Source organism: Macrobrachium nipponense, chromosome 8 (genome assembly GCF_015104395.2).
Source record: "Macrobrachium nipponense isolate FS-2020 chromosome 8, ASM1510439v2, whole genome shotgun sequence".
NCBI classification, from domain to species: domain Eukaryota; kingdom Metazoa; phylum Arthropoda; class Malacostraca; order Decapoda; family Palaemonidae; genus Macrobrachium; species Macrobrachium nipponense.
The window spans coordinates 35199138-35222102 of NC_087203.1; the positions used below are offsets into that span (position 1 = coordinate 35199138).

A 22965-nucleotide genomic window follows, 5' to 3' on the forward strand; every position below is an offset into this window, starting at 1 on the left:
GAACAAGATGAAAGTATGGATGCAGAGATACTCATTGATACTACATATGAGGCAATCAAGCAGCATACATACGAAGAAATAAATTACGACATGACAACACAAAAGAAAATCTTGAAGAGGCTCTACCCAGATCTGTACACTGATGGGAAAGAGGAAAAAATAGACAAGAAAGACAAAGTCTGCACCCTTTTAAAAAGAGGGAAATGCAGATTCGGAGAAAGATGTTACTACAAACATCCCAAGGTATGTCACAACTATGAAATCTATGGTAAATGTGCATACCTAGACGGCTATGAGGATGATTGCAGAGATCTACATCCAAAAATATGCAAAAACCTAAAAGAAGGAAAAGGATGTAAGTTCGACAAAAAATGTAAATATATGCACCCTGTAGCCATGAATCAAAATCAATTAAATATTCTATCAAATTATGGAATCCAAAATAAGAAAGAAACAAATAAAGAGAGGAACAAAGAATATGAGGTGAAGGAAAAAAACAAGCCATCACTGCGGTATGGAGTGTCAGCTCAAGAAATAAATACTGTATTTACAATGCAAGAGGATATTGCAGATACGGAGAAAATTGCAGATTCAGACACAAAATGAATAATTATGATGAAGGAAGATCAAATATTATGGAAAAGTTGGATTTTTTAATGTCAGAATTTCTGGAAATGAAGCAAAGAACAACATACTAGAACAGGAAAGAGACGTGGGAAAATCTTTATTATTACCCATATTAAATGAAGGAGAAAGCACGCAAACCATCATGTGATGAATGCGCAGGGTTTTAGTTACGAGTAACTCAAAAGAAAATAGAGTACTTAGAAGAACTAACCAAAATTGAAAGAAAAAGAGATAATAATGAATATAAGTTGAAACCTGGTATTCCCAAGAGACTGGGAATGACGATCAAATAAAAGGGTTCCAAGGAAAAATATATGAGAAATGTAGTAACTCAGAATGTGAACTAATAGCGGTAGAATTTGAATCTGAAAAATTAATGAACATAGTAATATATAGACACCTAATACTAAAGAGTTTGACACAATAATAGAAAAATTGGATGATATATGTAGAAATCACAAGAACTGAACTATTCTCCTATCTGGAGACTTTAACTTTCCTTTTGTAGACTGGAAAGAACGAATAGGAGATTGTGGTTGTATTCATACATATAAAAAAGAGAGTAATAATAGTGCAGAAGATAAGAGGCAATTCGAAAAGCTATTAGATATGCTACTAGAATACAACATTCAACAAATAAATCATCTGCCAACAAGAAAGGAAAATACTTTAAACCTAGTATTTGTGAACGAGGTGAATTATGTTAAAGAAATAAGTTATAATGCGAGTATTTCAGACCATAATGTCATAGAATTAGCAGTCCATTCCAAAGCAAGTGAAAACAGAGATAAGCAAGAAATGAAAAATTGGGAAGGATAAGGAAAATACAACTTCTACAGTAAAAATATAAAATGTTCAGAAAGAAATGAAGAATTAAACAAAGATTGAGATAACATTTTCGTAAGTGATTATATAAAGGTAAATACAGAGATATTATATAAAATATTAGAGAAAATAGTGGATAAATATATACCGAAGAAGAAAAGTAAACATCAGTCATGCATACCAAGAGACAGAAGGATCTTGTTACAGAAAATCAGAAAGTGGAAAAAAGGTCTTGCAAAAGAAAAAAATGCATGGAAAATGATCGAACTAGGTAAGATAGAAAATGCAGAACAAAAGATCATACAATCAAAAGAAAATGAAAAACGGGACTTGGAAGAAAAAACCCTAGTAATTATCAAGCAGAACCCCAAAAAAGATGAATAAAAGAAAAATAGAAATAGGCCCTCTAAGAATTGAAAGGAGATCAACAAACGAAAAAAAGGAAATATGCAACATATTGGCAGAACGATATAAGAGAGAATTCACCCCTAGAATTGATAATGAAGACAATGATATAGAAGTAAGGGATGAAAATAGTGAATATTTAACAGACATAGATATTAATGAAGCTATTGTGCAGGCTATTAATGAAATTAAAAATGGAGCTGCAGCAGGGCCTGATGGTGTCCCTGCTATTTTGTTAAAGAAAGTAGTTCATTCTATCGCAAAGCTACTTGCAATATTATTAAGACAAAGTGTAGATACAGGCAAGATTTATGATGAGCACAGATTAGCATATATTACCCCTACTTTCAAAAGTGGATCAAGACTAGAGGCAAGTAATTATAGGCCTGTGAGTCTAACATCACATATTATGAAAGTGTATGAAAGGGTAATGAAGAAAAATATTATGAAAAATTTAATAAAAAATAATTTGTTTAATATAGGACAACATGGTTTCGTACCCGGAAAAAGTACACAAACCCAACTGTTAGTCCACTGTGAGAACATATACAAAAATATGAAAAGTGGAAATGAAACAGATGTGGTTTATCTAGACTTTGCAAAAGCTTTTGACAAGGTAGATCAATATATATTAGCTAAGAAAATTAGAAAACATAATATAGTGGATAAAGTAGGAAGATGGTTAAAAGAATTTTTACACAAAAGAAAACAGATAGTTATTGCAAACGATGAGAAATCGGATGAAGCTAAGGTAATATCCGGTGTCCCACAAGGTATGGTGTTAGCTGCATTACTGTTTGTTATTATGATTGCTGACATAGACAGTAATGTTAAGGACTCGGTAGTGAGTATTTTCGCCGATGACACAAGAATAAGTAGAGAAATTACTTGTGATGAAGATAGGAACGCGCTACAAAGAGACCTTAACAAAGTATATGATTGGGCAGAGGTAAATAGGATGGTATTTAACTCTGATAAATTTGAATCAATAAATTATGGAGACAGAGAAGGAAAGCTATATGCATATAGGGGACCTAATAATGAGACAATCACAAATAAGGAAGCAGTTAAAGACCTTGGTGTGATGATGAATAGGAACATGTTATGCAATGATCAAATAGCAATTCTATTGGCAAAATGTAAAGCAAAAATGGGAATGTTGTTACGGCACTTCAAAACAAGAAAAGCTGAACACATGATTATGCCTTTATAAAACATATGTTCGTAGTCCACTTGAATATTGCAATCAAATGATATGGTACTACACTATCAAAAGGATATTGCACAAATAGAGAGTGTACAAAGGTCCTTTACAGCTAGAATAGAAGAAGTTAAGGATCTTGACTACTGGGAAAGACTACAATCCTTAAAATTATTTAGTCTAGAAAGGAGAAGAGAACGCTACATGATAATTCAGGCAAGGAAACAGACAGAAGGAATAGCCGAAAACATCATGGAGCTAGAAAAAAAATCAGAAAGAGCAAGCAGAGGTAGATTAATAGTGCCCAAAACTATACCAGGAAAAATAAGGAAAGCACATAGGACATTAATCCACTACGCACCAGCATCGATAATGCAGCGTCTATTCAATGCGTTGCCAGCTCATCTGAGGAATATATCAGGAGTGAGCGTAGATGTGTCTAAGAATAAGCTCGAAAAATATCTAAGCTGCATCCCAGACCATCCAAGATTGGAAGATGCAAAATATACCGGAAGATGTACTAGCAACTCTCTGGTAGACATTAGAGGTGCCTCACACTGAGGGACCTGGGGCAACCCGAACAAGATGTAAGGTCTGTAATGTAAGGACTTCTATAGTCATGGGGTCCCACTCGGAGATATAAACCATATGGATAGTAACCACAATGAAAGAAAACATCCCATAATGCCAGCCCTTTCTTGAGTACATAACTAGACCATTAGTTATGACTGAGAGCATTGTTGAATATTTTCATAGCTTAGTGAGAGGTGACATTATTTAGGAACTCGCAGCAAGAAAGAGGATAGAAGTATATACGGCAAAAAAGAAGAATGAATGCGCCCCCACTCAATATTTTCAGTCCTTTATTCACTGACTATTTATTGCTTGTTTCGTTTTGGATCTGAAACTGTGACCTATCCGCGGTCAAACGTCTCTCTCTCTCTCTCTCTCTCTCTCTCTCTCTCTCTCTCTCTCTCTCTCATAAACATAGGAAATTTTCCTTTCATTAATAGTTTTAATCTTATTATAGCATCTGTAGGTTCGAAATTCTGTTTGTTTCTTTATCTGGATATTTATGTGATATTTTCTCAAGATATTTTACGAAACAATACTCTCCTTTTATTCTACTTTACATCCAATAGAGGGAAAATCCAGGCTGTGTACAATGTACATGAAACGATAGACAATTAGGCAAACAAACTTGGAATGCAAACAAATAGACACAAAAAACAGGGGAACAGAGAGGGAACACAAACAAGACGACAGACGAACAAGCAAATCTTCGATGAATGGAACCATTGAATAAATATCCTAAGGGTACAACAAAAAGCAAAAAAGCTTCTCGCTACCTTTTCTCTGTAGAGCTCAAGGTAGTACACTCCTTTACAAAACACCCAGAGGTAAACTTGCCTCCTTGATAGCTTCAGTACAACGATGATCACATGGGCAAAGGAAGAAGCGAACAAGTTGTGAGGACAGACAAGTTGTGAGGACAGGCAAGTTGTGAGGACAAGCAAGTGATGAAGGCAAACAAGTGATGAAGGCAGACAAGTGGTGAAGGCAAACATTAAAAAAGAAAAAAAGTTTCTTGAGCATTGTAATTCTCACATCTTGAAAAGGATAACCTAAACCACCATATATAATATATCATCAATGAGAGATGGGTGTTCAGCATTTCCGTAGTGTATTCAAGGTTCCAGGTCAAGGTCGTATTGACAGGACTTTAACTATGTCCATAACTTTTGAAGCATACAATACAGCCATAACCTGAGGAGTGAAGCCATTCAAGGCCATAACTTAAGGTCGAAGTTCAAATAGACAAATGCCACTGTGGGTGGCAATGCTTTTCACAAAAATCTCCTATTATGAGATTGTGTGATTGATAGAAGTTACTAGTTAGCATTTCTTATCTTTACCATATCTGTTATATGACTTTTGACAGAGATCTAAGAACTAATAAGCTTAATCTTTCTGTCTGCGAATGTTCTCCACAAGGGACAACCTGTGGTGGAATATCCTAGTGATTTGACTTGACAAGAGAATCACGTTGTCGACGCTCGCTTTCAAGCCATCTTCTCATATTTAGATAAGTTAAATCTTATCTCGCTGTTTATGAAAGAATCTAAAATCATTTAATTGGAGAGAAACTCATAATCAAATTAAGCGTGGGAACTACCGGACTACAAGTGACGCAAGGAAGCCATTTCTCTCGGAATGGGGAACTCCGTATGACTATGAAGTTTTACTTTGTCTTTATCATTGTTTGTCTCGAGGTTTCTGTATCTTCTTACAGCCGTGATCGTATAGTGGTTAGTACATTGCGTTGTGGCCGCAATAACCCAGGTTCGAATCCTGGTCACGGCAAAAGAAATAGATAGTTTTGTACATTATTATTATTAATCTAAATAAAACACCTTAATATACAATGAAGAATGACCCTGGAAAGTGCAGAATTGAAGTGTTTAAGGGGCTAAATGATCTTTTTAGCGGCTTTTTCAGAACTTCCCTTAATTACAACTTTTCCCTTATGATTTTTCCCTTATTTTTTCATTAAGAATTATTGGAGGGAAAATATTTTTATACATATTCAATACATCTGTAATGCCTATTGGATATATGAAAAGGAACATATGATCATTGTTAACGCCTGTCCACAGGCAAAAGCAGCACTCACAACGAAAGTAAACAATGCAAATAATGAAATTGCGAGTTTTAAGTTAATGTAGAGATGACTGACTCTGTTAAATCAGTTTCCAGTTTTCTAGAAATTGTTCTATCAACCTGAGGAAGGGCAAAATTCACATGGTTAATAAAAGCTGGAAGGGAAAACATATTGAAAAGAATCCTCATAGTTTTCCGAAAAGAAAACTATTGTGCCAGATTTGTCTGTCCGTCCGCACTTTTTACTGTCCGCCCTCAGTTCTTACAAACTTCAGAGACTAGATTGGTATGCTAATAATCTACCCTATAATCTTGAAATATACCAAGTTGCAGCCCTCTGGTCTCCATAGATTTTATCTTATTTAAGATTAAATTTAGCCATAATCGCGCGTTTAGCAACGATATCGGCCAGGCCACCACAGATAATTAATTCAAGTTTCATGGGCCGCGGCTCATACAGCATTATACCGAGACCACCGGAAGATAGAGCTATTTCCGTTGGCCTTGACTGTACGATGTACAGAAAACTCGATTCCGCCGACGAAACTTAAGGCGCATTGTTTACTTATACATAGTTGATACAAGGAGATATGAGTATTATTTAATGTATTATGGTAAAGAAAATATTTAACTCATGATCTTGGACAGAAATCTAAAGTGGATATTCATCTAAAAATTATTTTTCAGGGTATATTACCTGAACATGCATTCATTAAAGAGTATTCTCTAGCTTATTTTCCCGATGATTTGACTTAGTGAGACTCTTATCACACTATCAATGTTAGATTGCAGGCCTCATTACTAAATCTTCAAGTTCTTTGCATTTTGGTTTAATAAATCTTATTACCACAAGGCTTAGTATACTTTGTACCCCTAAAAATAGCCTAAAACTAACTATACGAGAGCTGACGACCAATTCTGTCTTATCATACGATTACTGCCGGGTGTAGGACCTCCTTACCACAAAATAAATCACTTCATCCCCCCATAAGGAAGGCAATACGATATGGTTACATACTGACAGAGAAGCAGGGAAACACACAGCGAGATCAAATGGACAAAATGCTAAACTGGCTGAAAACATCAATTGTTGTTATGGTACAAGTCCGGTCAAATTCTCACACTAAATAAAAACGAAAGTTCGTTGAACCGCGATTACCATTATCATGACTGTTCTCATGTCTACATTCTCTTTCACGGATCGCTGGTTCAGTCGTATTTCGAAACCCGCATGACGAAGCAAATTGGTCGACGGAACCATTACGTTAAATTGCAACCGTGGCTGAGCAGAACTGTATGTTCAGTCCCGTGCAGAAATAAGACCTAGTGGCTGAAATTTGTTAGCATTGCTATTGACGTTATTGTTGCTGCTGTTGTAGTAATATTCGGTATACGATTATATTACTATTTTCATTCTTATTAATGTTAGCTATAATATCCAAAAAGGGAATGACAAGTATTTCATTCAAGTTTCCCCATTATGAACAAAATTAAAAGCTGGCTTGTCCTTAGTTCTGAAGAAAAAATTATATAAATATAAATTTCATTAATTATATGAACAAAATAATTATTGGTCGAAACTAGCCATATCTTTGAATATCCCTGATCATAGAAAATTTTAAGTTCTTGATAAGATGAATAATTCTAAAGTGATCAGCAATTTAGTTATTAAAAAATTTTATTTTATTAAGTCGACCATTGATAACCAGCAAAATTCATATAAGTACTTGAAGGATCAGTTTTTTCACTCTTGCAAACTTTTGAAAGGGAAAATTTTTGCCCTTCCTGTATTTCCGGAATTTTTTGGTTGGCCTCTTTCCAACGTGAATCTTTATATCGCTTAAGAACAAAGATTTCAGATGTTTCTCTAACGTTGATCGAGGTTGACTTAAGAAGCAATGTCAATCTTATTCTTCCCAACTTGATATATCAAAATGGGTGTGTGAGTCAGGTCAGTCAAGTGAAATTGACTGCTATCGCGGTGCCAGTGAGCAGTTCTTCTTGGACCTGCTTCCGTAGAAAATGCAGTGGCTTAGTGATTATAGGAGTTTCCAGTAGACAGTTGTGTACTCCTATATAGAGGAAATTCTCCTTGAACGAAGGATGAGCTGCTTATCTCCTTCATTTTAGGGCAAAAACAATCATCTATGTTAGGTCAGTCTATTTACTGAGACTGCTAGCACAAGATGATAGTAAGCGTTACAGCCTGGGTATTGCTGCCCCAGAAAGTGCCGATGGTTTTGGGTAGAGATATAATGCTCCTGAAGGTAGAGCACTTCATAGTGAAGGGTTGTACACCCCAGGTTGGTAGGAAATGCCATCGGTCTCTTTTCTAGATATCAGTGCTAGGCATGTTTTTCACTCCTATGAGATTCCTGGGAAATAGAATAGCAAAATTCTGCTGCTCTGCAAGGTGCAGAAGCCATCAAATGGCTGAAAGCTTAGGGTTTACAGCCCCTTGCTCTGCGCTGAGACTACAGAAACCGAGAAAGAGTAAAATACTAATAAATAATGTTTAGGTTGTGCATTAATGTACAGCAGAACAGTAGAAAGAATTTGATTGTAGCTCTGTTTGAGGCGAGAGAGGCAGATTAATTTCGTTTAAGAAGAGAAATGTGGATAGAATGGTATTTGTTGATGACAAAGAATGATAGTTCTAGGCTTACTTAAAGTTGTAGGGCTAGGGTAAGGGGAGCACATATAGATCTAGAAGACTGGGGAGTGGGTACAAGAGTATAGATATCTTAGATTTAGGATAGTATGGGTAAGATTGAGTTTGACAAAGAAAAAAAATGTAATGTGAATGTATATAGGTCTAGCATGGAAAAGCATAAGAGTTTAGGAAGACTGTATGTCTGACACTGTTTGTAGAACATGGCGATAAAAGCTAGTTGCTTTGAGTGCAAAGATAGGTAATATAGAGTAATTTGGCCACGTCAGATGTACAGGAGTTCTCTTAGAAAATGAAAACAGATATTTTCTGGCTATGGAAAATGCATTATATGTATTGGTTTTAGGAGGAATTCACGAGGAGTACTGGGAGAGAAGGTTATCATTTGCTGGAAGTGTGAGAGTGCACATTCTGGATAAAGGTGACTGGCATAGTGTGTATAGGGATTTTGAGTGCACTACAGATGAGTTCCTGTGTAGGTGCACAAAGAGACTAATGTTATGGAAGTTTCCTGCACAGGGACTTCATCCACGATTCAGTAGTTACTGTGAACATTTTATTTTCTTGGCCTTTCTTGGTGTTCATGACATCAGTACTAATGATCTAAAATACCCATGTCCTCTGCAACGATTTAAGATTCTTGCTATTGGCTGTGACTGTAATCCGAACATTAACAGACATATCCCAATTGATGTCGGCTTTTTGTAGAAATGACATTAAAAAGCTCATCACTGCCGTGACCAGGATTCGAACCTGGGTTATTGCGGCCACAACGCAATGTACTAACCACTATACGATCACGGCCAGGTGTGAATATGTAACTGATTGCAAAAGGTGCAACTTATCATGACAGTCTTCCTCGATTATACCTGTGTGAGAGCGTCGATTTTTCACTTCGCGAGGTGTTTGGCTAAGATGTCATATCTACTACCTGACTTCCCCCCTGCTACACTCTCTCTCTTCTCTCTCTCTCTCTCTCTCTCTCTCTCTCTCTCTCTCATATTGTATATATCTTTATATTATACATGCATGCGCACACACTCATATATGTGTGTGTATAAATAATATCCCTTTTTTTTTAGCAAATATGAATGTAATTACAATAACCACAGCACCTTCTAATCTTTACGATTCTTTCACACTTTTAGGATACGCGTCTCACTACAAACCCCATAGTTCCAAATGAAAGAATAATGAAGAAATTCTGACATCCGTGGCAGGATCCAAATTCGCATTTGCGTATCAGAATGAGGTCGGGTTTTAGGGGATAACTCGCCCTCGTTCTGTGACAAGCGTGTCCAAAAGGTTTGGGTTCAAGCAAAATTTCCAAAATTATATTCCTTGTGTGCAAATTTACGCTTTCCTGACTAATGGCACGTAGACTGAACAGACAGATGAGAATGGTACCCTTGTAGAACACCCAGAGTTAATTTCCAAAATTAGGAATGAATGTAACACATATTCTGTTCATAAATTAACATAACGTTAACTCTACTATTCACAATAGCAAGGGAAAGGGTGCCACTAAGTTGCTAGCAAATACACTGACCTATAAGATCGCATAGGAACAAGAGAATATGGATGGTGAACTTAAGCTTAGCAGCATACACTAACACTATTCAAGTGGAGCACTGTACGTGAGCGTGAACATCGCTGACAATCAAGTCATGGTAAAAACAAAATTAAAATCAGACCATTGGTTGGGTAAAGGGTATTGTGGGAATCGGGTGAAATGTAAAAATTACCAAAAACAACATATATTAGTGTGTAATCCATAGTTTTCGAGGTCGCTGAGAAAAATAGTGACAGTTCTGATGCCCTAAAAGTCCACGTTCAGCCCCAGTAGGAAGCAGGCGAGAAGATGTGGATAGGGGATTTCATGTTAGTGCCTACTTTGAGATGAAAGTGACATTTCTGATGCCCTTTGAGTCCAAGTGTGAGAAGGGGCAAAAAATAAAGTGTCAAAAATGACGGGTATTACTGCCTAATCCATAGATTTTGGAGTTATTGGGATGTACAGAGACACTCCCAATGCCCATAAAGTCTAAGTTCAGCCCCAGTAGGAATGGGGGTGAGAGGTGGTGAAATATAAATTGTCAAAAATGCTGGTCAGTGTAACTGATGCGACTATCTTAAATGAAAAAGGAGAGGGTGAGAAAGACAATAATACCTAGTGCTGAAATTTGTTAACATTGCTATTGACGTTATTGTTGCTATATTACCGTTAAATATATATTTTTTATTGTTGTTGCAGCTGTTGTAGTAACATTCGGTATATGATTATATTACCACTTTCATTCTTGTCAATGTTTGTTAAAATATCCAAAACGGGAATGACAAATATTTCATTTAAGTTTCCCCATTATGAACAAAATTGAAAGTTGACTTGTCCTTAGTTCTGAAGGAACAAATTATATAAATATAAATTTCATTAATTATATGAACTCAATAATACTTGATCGAAACTAACCATATCTTTTAATATCCCTGATCACAGAAAATTTTTAAGTTCATAATAAGCTGAATAATTCTAAAGTGACCAGCAATTTCTTTTATTAAAGAATATTATTTCATTAAGTCAAGTACTGATAACCAGCAAAATTCATATAAATACGTGACGGATTGGCTCAAGGTATTATATAATAAATACCATGGTATCCTGAATAAAAATATCCAGATATCTACCAATGCAACGCTTAATTGACAAGTTAATCAATTTTTTCACTCCTGCAAACCATACACTTTTGAAATGTAAAACTTTTGCTTCCCCTGGATTTCCGGAATTTTTTTGGCCGGGGCTTTGTCAACGTGTATTTTTGTATCGCTTAAGAACAAAGATTTAGATGTTTCTCTTACGTCAGTCGAGGTTGACTTAAGAAGCATTGTCAATCTTATTGTTCTCAACATGATATATCAAAATGGGTGTGTGAGTCAGGTCAGTTAAGTGAAATTGACTGTTATCGCGGTGCCAGTGAGCAGTTCTTCTTGGACCTGCTTCTGTAGGAAATGCAGTGGCTCAGTGATTATAGGAGTTTCCAGTAGACAGTTGTGTACTCCTATATAGAGGAAATTCTCCTTGAACGAAGGATGAGCCACTTATCTCCTTCACTTTAGGCCAAAAACAATCATCTATGTTAGGTCAGTCTATTTACTGAAGACTGTTGGCACAAGAGGATGATAGTAAGCGTTACTGCCTGGGTATTGCTGCCCAAGAAAGTGCCGATGGTTTTGGGTAGAGATATAATACTCCTGAAGGTAGAGCACTTCCTAGTGAAGGGCTGTACACCCCAGGTGTACAGCCAGTGCAAGTCATGTTTTTCACTCCTACGAGATTCCTCGGAAATAGAATAACAAAATTTTGCTGCTATGCAAGATGCAAAAGCCATCAAATGGCTGATGGCATAGGGTTTACAGCCCCTTGCTCTGCGCTGAGACCACAGAAACCGAGAAAGAGTAAAATACTAATAAATAAGGTTTTGGTTGTGCATTAATGTACAGCAGAACTGTGGAAAGAATTTTATTTTAGCTCTGTTTGAGGTGAGAGAGGCAGATTAATTTCGTTTAAGAAGAGGAATGTGGATAGAATGGCATTTGTTGATGACAAAGAATGATATTTCTTGGCTTACTTAAAGTTGTAGGGCTAGGGTAAGGGGAGCACATATAGATCAGGAAGACTGGGGAGTGGGTACAAGAGTATAGATTTTTTAGATTTAGGATAGTATGGGTAAGATTGAGTTTGACAAAGAAAAAAAAATGTAATGGTGAATGTATAAAGTTCTAGCATAGAAAAGCATAAGAGTTTTGGAAGACCATATGTCTGGCACTGTTTGTAGAACATGGCGGTAAAAGCTAGTTGCTTTGAGTGCTAAGATAGATAATAGAGAATGATTTGGCCTTGTCAGATGTTCAGGAGTTTTCTTAGTAAATGAAAACAGAGATTTTCTGGCTATGGAAAATGCATTATATGTATTGGTTTCAGGAGGTTATTCACGAGGAGTACTGGGAGAGAAGGTTATCATTTGCCGGAAGTGTGAGAGTGCACATGCTGGATAAAGGTGACTGGCATAGTGTGTATAGGGAGTTTGAGTGCACTGCTGATGAGTTCCTGTGTAGGTGCACAAACAGACTAATGTTATGGAAGTTCCCTGCACAGGGGCTTCATCCACTATTTAGTAGTTACTGTGAACATTTTATTTTCTTGGCCTTTCTTGGTGTTCATGACATCAGTGCTAATGGTCTAAAATACCCATGTCCTCTGCAACGATTTAAGATTCTTGCTATTGGCTGTGACTGTAATCCGCAAATTAACAGACATATCCGTATTTCTGTCGCCTTTTTGTCAGAAATTACTTAAAAAACCTCATCACTGCCGTGACCAGGATTCGAACCTGGGTTATTGCGGCCACAACGCAATGTACTAACCACTATACGATCACGGCCAGGTGTGAGTAAGTGACATGTTACAAGCGGTGAAAGTAATCTTGACAGTCTTCCTCGATTACCTGTGTGAGAGCGTCGATTTTTCGCTTCGCGAGGTGTTTGGGTAAGATGTCATATCTACTACCTGGCCTCTCCCCCGCTACTCTCTCTCTCTCTCTCTCTCTCTCTCTCTCTCTCTCTCTCTCTCTCCGGAGACTTTAACGTTCCTTTCGTAGACTGGAAAGAACGAAAAGGAGATTGTGGTTGTATTTATACGTAAAAAAAAGAGAGTAACAGTAGTGCAGAAGATAAGAGGCAATTCGAAAAGATATTAGATAGGCTACTAGAATACAACATTCAACAAATAAATCACCTGCCAACAAGAAAGGAAAATACTTTAGACCTAGAATTTGTGAACGAGGTGAATTATGTTAAAGAAATAATAGTTTATAATGCGAGTATTTCAGACCATAATGTCATAGAATTAACAGTCCATTCCAAAGCAAGTGAAAACAGAGATAAGCAAGAAATGAAAAATTGGAAAGGATATGGAAAATACAACTTCTACAGTAAAAATATAAAATGGTCAGAAATAAATGAAGAATTAAACAAAGATTGGGATAACATTTTCGTAAGTGATGATATAAAGGTAAATACGGAGATATTATATGAAATATTAGAGAAAATAGTGGATGAATATATACCGAAGAAGAAAAGTAAAACATCAGTCATGCATACCCAAGAGACAGAAGGATTTGTTCCAGAAATCAGAAAGTGGAAAAAAGGTCTTGCAAAAGAAAAAAATGTATGGAAAGTGATCGAACTAAGTAAGATAGAAAATGCAGAACAAAAGATCATACAATCTAAAGAAAATGAAAAACGGGACTTGAAAGAAAAAAACCCTAGTAAATATCAGCAAAACCCCTAACTATTATAGTCGTATGCAAAAAAGATGAATAAAAGAAAAATAGAAATAGGCCCTCTAAGAATTGAAGGGAGATTAACGAATGAAAAAAAGGAAATATGCAACATATTGGCAGAATGATATAAGAGAGAATTCACCCCTAGAATTGATAATCAAGATAATGATATAGAAGAAAGGGACGAAAATAGTGAATATTTAGCAGACATAGATATTAATGAAGCTGATATTGTGCAGGCTATTAATGAAATTAAAAATGGAGCTGCTGCAGGGCCTGATGGTGTCCCTGCTATTTTGTTAAAGAAAGTAGTTATTAAATAGCAAAGCCACTTGCAATATTATTAAGACAAAGTGTAGATACAGGCAAGATTTATGATGAGCACAAATTAGCATATATCACCCCTATTTTCAAAAGTGGATCAAGACTAGAGGCAAGTAATTATAGGCCTGTGAGTCTAACATCACATATTATGAAAGTGTATGAAAGGGTAATGAAGAAAAATATTATGAAACATTTAATAAAATAATAATTTATTTAATATAGGATAACATGGTTTCGTACCCGGAAAAAGTACACAAACCCAACAGTTAGTCCACTGTGAGAACATATACAAAAATATGAAAAGCGGAAATGAAACAGATGTGGTTTATCTACACTTTGCAAAAGCTTTTGACAAGGTAGACCATAATATATTAGCGAAGAAAATTAGAAAACATAATATAGTGAATAAAATAGGAAGTTGGTTAAAAGAATTTTTACACAACAGAAAACAGATAGTTATTTCAAACGATGAGAAATCGGATGAAGCTAAGGTAATATCTGGTGTGCCACAAGGTACGGTGTTAGCTGCATTACTGTTTGTTATTATGATTGCAGACATAGACAATAATGTTAAGGACTCGGTAGTGAGTAGTTTCGCCGATGACACAAGAATAAATTGAAAATTGACTTGTGATCACACACATCAAACAAATAAAGAATCAAGAGGGTGTAGTGCTTAGAAAGGAGGAAGACATTGTGAAGAGATGGAAAGAATATTTCGAACAGTTGTTAAATGAAGAAAATAATAGACTAATAAGAGAGGATGGGCAAGTGAACATTGGCATGGTAATGAGGTTTTCTAGGCAAGAGGTACTAAATGCACTGAAGAAGATGAAGAATGGGAAGGCAACCGGACCAGACATGATCCCGGTGGAGGCATGGAAAGCATTAGGAGATGAAGGAGTGGATATACTGTACGATCTTATGATAAAGATCCTTGAACAGGAAAAGATACCAAATGAGTGGCGTGGGAGTATATTGATCCCAATTTTTTAAAGGGAAAGGCGATGTCCAAGAGTGTGGTAATTATAGGGGCATTAAATTGATGTCCCACACTTTGAAGATACTGGAAAGGATGATAGATGCTAGACTGAGAGAAGAAGTACAAATAGGTAAAGAGCAGATGGGATTTATGAAGGGAAGGGGAACAACAGATGGTATATTTTGTCTGAGGCAAATAATGGAGAAATTCGGGGAAAGACAAAGGGACCTACATATGGTATTCATTGACCTTGAAAAGGCTTATGACAGAGTCCCGAGACAAGAGGTATGGAGGAGCCTGAGGGAGAAGATGGTGCCAGAGAAGTATGTGCGATTGATACAAGAGATGTACCGGAATGTATTTACCAGAGTGAGGAGCAGTGTTGGGGAGACAGAAGGTTTTGAGGTGAGAGTAGGATTACACCATGGGGTCGGCTCTGAGCCCATTTATCTTTAACATAGTGATGGATGTTATAAATAGAGGAAGTAAGGGAGACAGTACCATGGAACATATTGTATGCGGATGATATTGTTCTGTGTGCAGAGAGCAGGGAAGATCTGGAAGTGAAATTGGAAAGATGGAGACAAGTACTGGAGGACAGAGGAATGAGAATAAGTAGATCCAAGACAGAATATATGATAGAGAAAGTATTCAGCTTGGTGGAGAGCAAATAAGGAGAGTTGATAAGTTTAAGTATTTGGGATCCTTTGTTAACGCTGGAGGAAGTATGGAAGAAGAACGTAAAACATCGGGTACAGGCAGGCTGGAACAACTGGAGAGCGGCCTCGGGAGTTCTTTGTGACAAAAGAGTGCCGCTTAGGTTTTAAAAGGAAAATTTCACAAGACGGTGGTAAGAACAGCAATGCTGTATGGTACGGAAACAGCAAGCATGAGAAAAGCAGAGCAGAAGAAGATGGATGTGGCAGAAATGAGAATGCTTAGGTGGATGTCTGGGTAACAAGAGTGGATAGGATCAGAAATGACTACATAAGGGGGTCAACTAAGGTGGTGGAAGTATCAAAGAAGTGCAGGAGGGGAGGCTGAGATGGTATGGACACCTGTTGAGGAGAGATGAGGACCACGCTGGGAGACATACTATGGGAGTGGAGGTGCAAGGAAGAAGAAAGAGAGGGAGACCAAGAAAGAGATGGAAGGACTGTGTGAGAGGAGATTTACATGAGAAGGGAATTGATGAGGCAGAAGCGCAAGATAGAAATAGATGGAAACGGCTCATCCGAAACGGCGACCCCATATAAAAATGGGAAAAAGCTGGGAAGAAGAAGAAGAGAAGATGAAGATAAGGAACGCGCGACAAATAGACCTTAACAAAGTATATGATTGGGCAGAGGTAAATAGGATGGTATTTAACATTGATAAATTTGAATCAATAAATTATGGAGACAGAAAAGGAGAGCTATATGCAATAGGGGACCTAATAATGAGATAATCACAAATAAGGAAGCAGTTAAAGACCTTGGTGAGATGATGAATAGGAACATGTTATGCAATGATCAAATAGCAATTCTATTGGCAAAATTTAAAGCAAAAATGGGAATGTTGTTACGGCACTTCAAAACAAGAAAACTGAACACTTGATTATGCTTTATAAAACATATGTTCGTAGTCCACATGAATATTGCAATATGATATGGTACCCACATTATCAAAAGGATATTGCACAAGTAGAGAGTATATAAAGGTCCTTTACAGCTAGAATAGAAGAAGTTAAGGACCTTAACTACTGGGAAAGACTCCAATCCTTAAAAATATATGTCTAAGAAAGGAGAAGAAGGAACGCTACATGATAATTCAGGCATGGACACAGATTGAAGGAATAGCCGAAAACATCATGGAGCTAAAAATATTAGAAAGAGCAAGCAGAGGTAGATTAATAGTGCCCAAAACTATACTAGGAAAAATAAGGAAAGCACACAGGACATTAATCCACTACGCACCAGCATAGATAATGCAGCATCTATTCAATGGGTTGCCAGCTCATCTGAGGAATATATCAGGAGTGAGCGTAGATGTGTTTAAGAATAAGGTCGACAAATATCTAAGCTGCATCCCAGACCATCCAAGATTGGAAGATGCAAAATATACCGGAAGATGTACTAGCAACTCTCTGGTAGACATTAGAGGTGCCTCACACTGAGGCACCTGTGTCAACCCGAACAAGATATATGGTCTGTAAGGTCTCTCTCTCATATTATATATGTCTTTATATTATACATGCATGCGCACACACCCATACACCCATATATTTTGTGTGTATATATACTAATATATATATATATATATATATATTATATATATATATATATATATATATATACTATATATATATATATATACATAATATATATATATATATATATATATTATATATATATATATATATATATATATATAATGTCCCTTTTTTCTTAGCAAATATGAATGTAATTACAATAACCACAGCACCCTCTACGATTCTTTCACACTTTTAGGATATGCTTCTCACTACAAACCCCATAGTTCCAAATGTAGGAATAATGAAGAAATTCTGACATCCGTGGCAGGATCCAAATCCGCATTTGGCGTATCAGAATGAGGTCGGGTTTTAGGGGATAACTAGCACTCGTTCTATGACAAGCGTGTCCAAAAGGTTTGGGTTCAAGCAAAATTTCCAAAAAAAATTTTAAAAAATATTCTTTTGTGTGCAAAGTTTACGCTTTCCTGACTAATGGCACGTAGACTGTGAACAGACAGATGAGATTGGAACCCTTGTAGAACACCCAGAGTTAATTTCCAAAATAAGGAATGAATGTAACACATATTCTGTTCGTGAATTAACATAAGGTTAACTCTACTATTTACAATAGCAAAGGAAAGGGTACCACTAAGTTGCTACCAAATACACTAACCTATAAGATCGCATAGGAAGAGGAGAATATGGATCATGAACTTAAGATTAGCTACATACACTAACACTATTCAAGTGGAGCATTGTATGTGAGCGTGAGCATCGCTGACAATCAAGTCATGGTGAAAACAGAATTAAAATCAGACCATTGGTTGGGTAAAGGGCATTGTGGGAATCGGCCGTGAAATGTAAAAATTACCAAAACAAACATATATTAGTGTGTAATCCATAGTTTTTGAGGTCGCTGAGAAAAATAGTGACAGTCCTGATGCCCTTCAAGTCCAAGTTCAGCCCCAATAGGGAGAGGTGGGGTTTGAGAAGGAGTGGGAAGGGGTGACGTAAAAATACCCGTAAATGACAGATGTTAGTGTCTAATCTATAGTTTTGAGGTAGCTAGATGAATAGTGACACTTCCGATGCCCTTTAAGTCTAAGTTCATCCCCGATGGGAAGTAGGCGAGAAGATCTGGGAAGGGGATTTACATGAAATCCCCTTCCCAGATCTTCTCGCCTACTTCCCATCGGGGATGAACTTAGACTTAAAGGGCATCGGAAGTGTCACTATAAATGAAAACAACAGATACTGTTGTCTAATTTATAGTTTTCAAGGTCACTGAGATGAATAGTCACACTTCCGATGTCCTTTAATTCTAATGTTCATCCCCAATAGGAAGGTGGAGGCATGTAAAAATAACTGAAAACTACAGATGTTAGTGCCTACTTTGAGGTTAAAGTGACATTCCTGATGCCCTGAGTCCAGTTCAGCCCTGATAGGAAGGGGTGTGAGAAGGGGTAAAAAATGAAATGTCAAAAATGACGGATATTACTGCCTAATCCATAGATTTTGAGGTTACTGGGATGCACAGAGACACTTCCAATGCACATAAAGTCTAAGTTCAACCCCATAGGAATGGGGGAAGTAGAATGGGGGTGAGAGGTGGTGAAATATAAATTGTCAAAAATACTGGTCAGTGTAACTGATGCAACTATCTTAAATGAAAAAGGAGAGGGTGAGAAAGAGAATAATACCTAGTGCTGAAATTTGTTAACATTGCTTATGATGTTATTGTTTCTATGTTACCGTTTAATATATTTTCTTTATTGTTGTTGCTGCTGTTGTAGTAACATTCGGTATACGATTATATGGATCACCTAAAGACTGGGTACAAGAGTATAGATATCTTAGATTTAGGATAGTATGGGTAAGATTGAGTTTGACAAAGAAAAAAAAAATTGTAATGGTGAATGTATAAAGTTCTAGCATGGAAAAGCATAGGAGTTTTGAAAGACTGTATGTCTGACACTGTTTCTAGAACACGGCAGTAAAAGCTAGTTGCTTTGAGTGCAATAGAGAATGATTTGGCCTTGTCAGATGTTCAGGAGTTCTCTTAGTAAATGAAAACAGAGATTTCCTGGCTATGGAAAATGCATTATACGTATTAGTTTCAGGAGGATTTTCACGAGGAGTACTGGAAGAGAAGGTTATTATTTGCTGGAAGTGTGAGAGTGCACATGCTGGATAAAGGTGACTGGCATAGTGTGTATAGGGAGTTTGAGTGCACTACTGATGACTTCCTGGGTGGGTGCACAAAGAGACTGTTATGGAAGTTTCCTGCACAGGGGCTTCATCCACGATTCAGTAGTTACTGTGAACATTTTATTTGCTTTGGCCTTTCCTGGTGTTCGTGAGATCAGTACTAATGATCTTTAGTACCCATGTCCTCTGCAGCGATTTAAGATTCTTGCTGTTGACTGTGACTGTAATCCGAACATTAACAGACATATCCCAATTGATGTCGGCTTTTTGTAGAAATGACTTAAAAAAAGCTCATCACTGCCGTGACCAGGATTCGAACCTGGGTTATTGCGGCCACAACGCAATGTACTAACCACTATACGATCACGGCCAGGTGTGAATAAGCATTGAGTCACAAGCAGTACAAGTTACCTTGACAGTCTTCCTTCTCGATTACCTTTTTGAGAGCGTCGATTTTTCGCCTCGCGAGGTTCGGGAGATTCTGTCATATCTACTACCTGGCCTTTCCCCAGCTTCTCTCTCTCTCTCTCTCTCTCTCTCTCTCTCTCTCTCTCTTATATTATATATATATATATATATATATATATATATATATTATATATATATATTATATATATAGATATATATATATAATAATATATATATATATATTATATATATATATATATTATTATCTATAATATATATATATATATCTATATTATTATACATTATATATATATATATATATATATATATATAGAGATATATATCTATATAGATATATATATATATATATATATATATATATATATATATCTATATAGATATAGATATATATATATATATATATATATGTTATAATATATTTATATATATATATCTATATCTATATGATATATATATCTATATATATATATATATATATATATATATATATATATATATATATATATATATATATATATATATATACATATTTATATATATATATATATATATATCTATATAGATATATATATACATATATATAGACTTATGTAGTATGTAAATATATATATATATAATTATAATGATTATAATCACTTTAGCACTTGATTCATTTTATCATACATATCCACAGGTGAAAAATAAGAGGCGGGGTTGTAGGTCCTGACCGGTTTTCGACTTTATTTCCAACCGTTTTTGAAACTGTAGATCCACCCACAGGCAGGTGTCAAGGTGGGAGTGGTTTTTCAAAAATCATTTTGGCTAAATTTTACAATAAGATCTCAAGGATACTACCGATAAACGTACTCACCGTAGGAGATGAGTCCACATCTGACAGGTGTTCAGGGAGGCGGGGTAGGAAATCTCATTACCACTCTGCCCCTCTTTACTGTGTTTACAAATATAACAATCCTATTTCCATACATCTCTACAGCCTACCTTAAAATTTAAACAGTTTACAAATTTCTTTTGATTAAAGGATCAAGTTTATGCATTCCTTGACTGATGCTCATATTATTGTCGTAACTTTCTCTTATAAAGCTAGATTCAATTTTATTACTTTCCAAAGCATTATTAGAATACACTATGTTTTTTGCTCCTTCACAGTTAATAGCATGATTGTTCTCACTGACATGTACAAAAATACCACTATTTTGCTGTGCATATCTAAAACATTTTTTATGTTGTTCTACTCTTTTCCAGTGCTTTACCCGTTTGACTAGTGTAAAAGTTGACACAAGTCTTACATGGAATTTTATATACATATCCTTTAGCATTGTCGGGGGAGTTCTTAATAAATACCTGTTTCACTGTTTTGTTGTTTTTAAAAGCGACTTAACAGCAAAATTCTCCAGGAGATGTGGGATATCTTTCATATTATAATTATAAGGTAATACAAGTAAATATTTGTGTTGTAAGTTCCTTTTATTATTTTGATACCATCCGTGCCGTTTTTCCCGCCGCTTTCTAATGCAATTGTTGGTTTAGTACACTGTCCGGATATTTCAGTTTCTTGCCTGTATCCCGAATCTTTATTTCTCGTCTATATATTCTGGGCTACATACCCGTAGTGCTCTTAGAAACAGATGCACAAACACTGATTTTTTAACCTTATTGTTTGGTCTAGAATAGAAATGCACATAGGGAGAAATATTAGTAGGTTTTCTGTAAACACTATATTTAAATCACTACTTTCTCCGTATGAGGACATCCAAAAAGGATAGGCATCCATATTTTTCCATTTCCATAGTAAATTTAATTGATGGTACTATTTAACCTAGCAAAAAAATTATTTATATCTTCATTCCGCCCTAGGCCCATACACCTCCCATTAAGTCGTCAACATATCTGAACCAAATTACTTAGCACTGGGGACAGAGGGTTTCCCATTGCCATACCAAAAGTTTTTGAGTAAAATTTTCCATTCAATTCAAATTTACATTCTTTCACACATAGTTCAATCAGTTCAATTAACGTGCTTTTAGAAAATGTGATATCCAGCTGTGCGTTTTCTAATGATTCAGATGAAGACTCCAGTAGATCATCAATTGGTACCTTGTGAATAGTGATACTACGTTAAAACTCACAAGCTTTGATTCACTATTAACACGTACACTATTCAGTTTATTTATCAAGTCCACATTATTCTGTATTAGGCATTAAAAAAATGGTACCTACCAATGGATTAAGGATATCCACTAAATATTTCGCCAGTTTGTAAGATGCGGAACCCTCTGAGCTAATAATTGGCCTGGCAGGAAAGTTTGTTTTGTGGGTTTTTATTGTACCATACGGTAGCGATGGAGAGGTCACACACAACTTCTTTATAAGGCTTTCATTACCTTTTAACAGACTTTTCACTTTATTATCTAACGGGTTCTTATTTGGTTCTTATTTAATTCTTTATATGTACCTACTCTCATCACCCAAAAGATTATCCATTTTTTTCTTTATATTCACTTTTGTTTAAAATTACTAGAGCGCCTGATTTATCTGCTGTTGTCATGTGTATATTTTTATCTTTTTCAATTCCTTGATGGCATCCATAAATCTTTTAGGTACGTTTGTGGCGTCTGACTTATTCATACCTGCATAAATCACTCCTTTAATTATGTTCACTCCTTCACTGGTTAAATCGCTATATTTTTCCAAGTTACAAAGTCCTTTGGTAATTTCTACACTATTTGTACTGCCAGTTTACAAGGCAAAATTTAATCCGTAACCAAAGGCACTAGTTATATTTGTATGCAGTTGTTTGCTTGATAAATTGACGACACATTCATGATTGGCGTTGGTAGTCCAGGGGCTTCTTTCGATTAGGAGTTTCATTTTGTTGTCGTGTTTACGCTTAAACTTCCGATGCACTTTATTTCTTATATGTACATAACAATATTCACGTAGAGAAACTCTCTAATCTGATGGTACTGAGGCTTCAAAATGTCTTCTTTTTCTCGAGAGATCTTCAAAATCCCTTTTAGTTTCCAATGTCTTGATGTTTACATGTTTTTCCAATATGGCTCG

General features: G+C 36.0%; 4 non-coding genes across 4 annotated transcripts; 1 reads left to right on the top strand and 3 right to left on the bottom strand.

Moving 5' to 3' along the window:
* Positions 1-5350: 5350 nt before the first annotated feature.
* Trnah-gug (transfer RNA histidin (anticodon GUG)) lies at positions 5351-5422 on the top strand. The gene has a single exon. It is a non-coding gene; the product is annotated as a tRNA-His (tRNA).
* A 3700-nt stretch (positions 5423-9122) lies between these two features.
* Positions 9123-9194, bottom strand: Trnah-gug (transfer RNA histidin (anticodon GUG)). The gene has a single exon. It is a non-coding gene; the product is annotated as a tRNA-His (tRNA).
* Positions 9195-12757: 3563 nt separating this feature from the next.
* Positions 12758-12829, bottom strand: Trnah-gug (transfer RNA histidin (anticodon GUG)). Its single transcript has one exon. It is a non-coding gene; the product is annotated as a tRNA-His (tRNA).
* Positions 12830-19774: 6945 nt separating this feature from the next.
* Positions 19775-19846, bottom strand: Trnah-gug (transfer RNA histidin (anticodon GUG)). The gene has a single exon. It is a non-coding gene; the product is annotated as a tRNA-His (tRNA).
* Positions 19847-22965: the final 3119 nt, after the last annotated feature.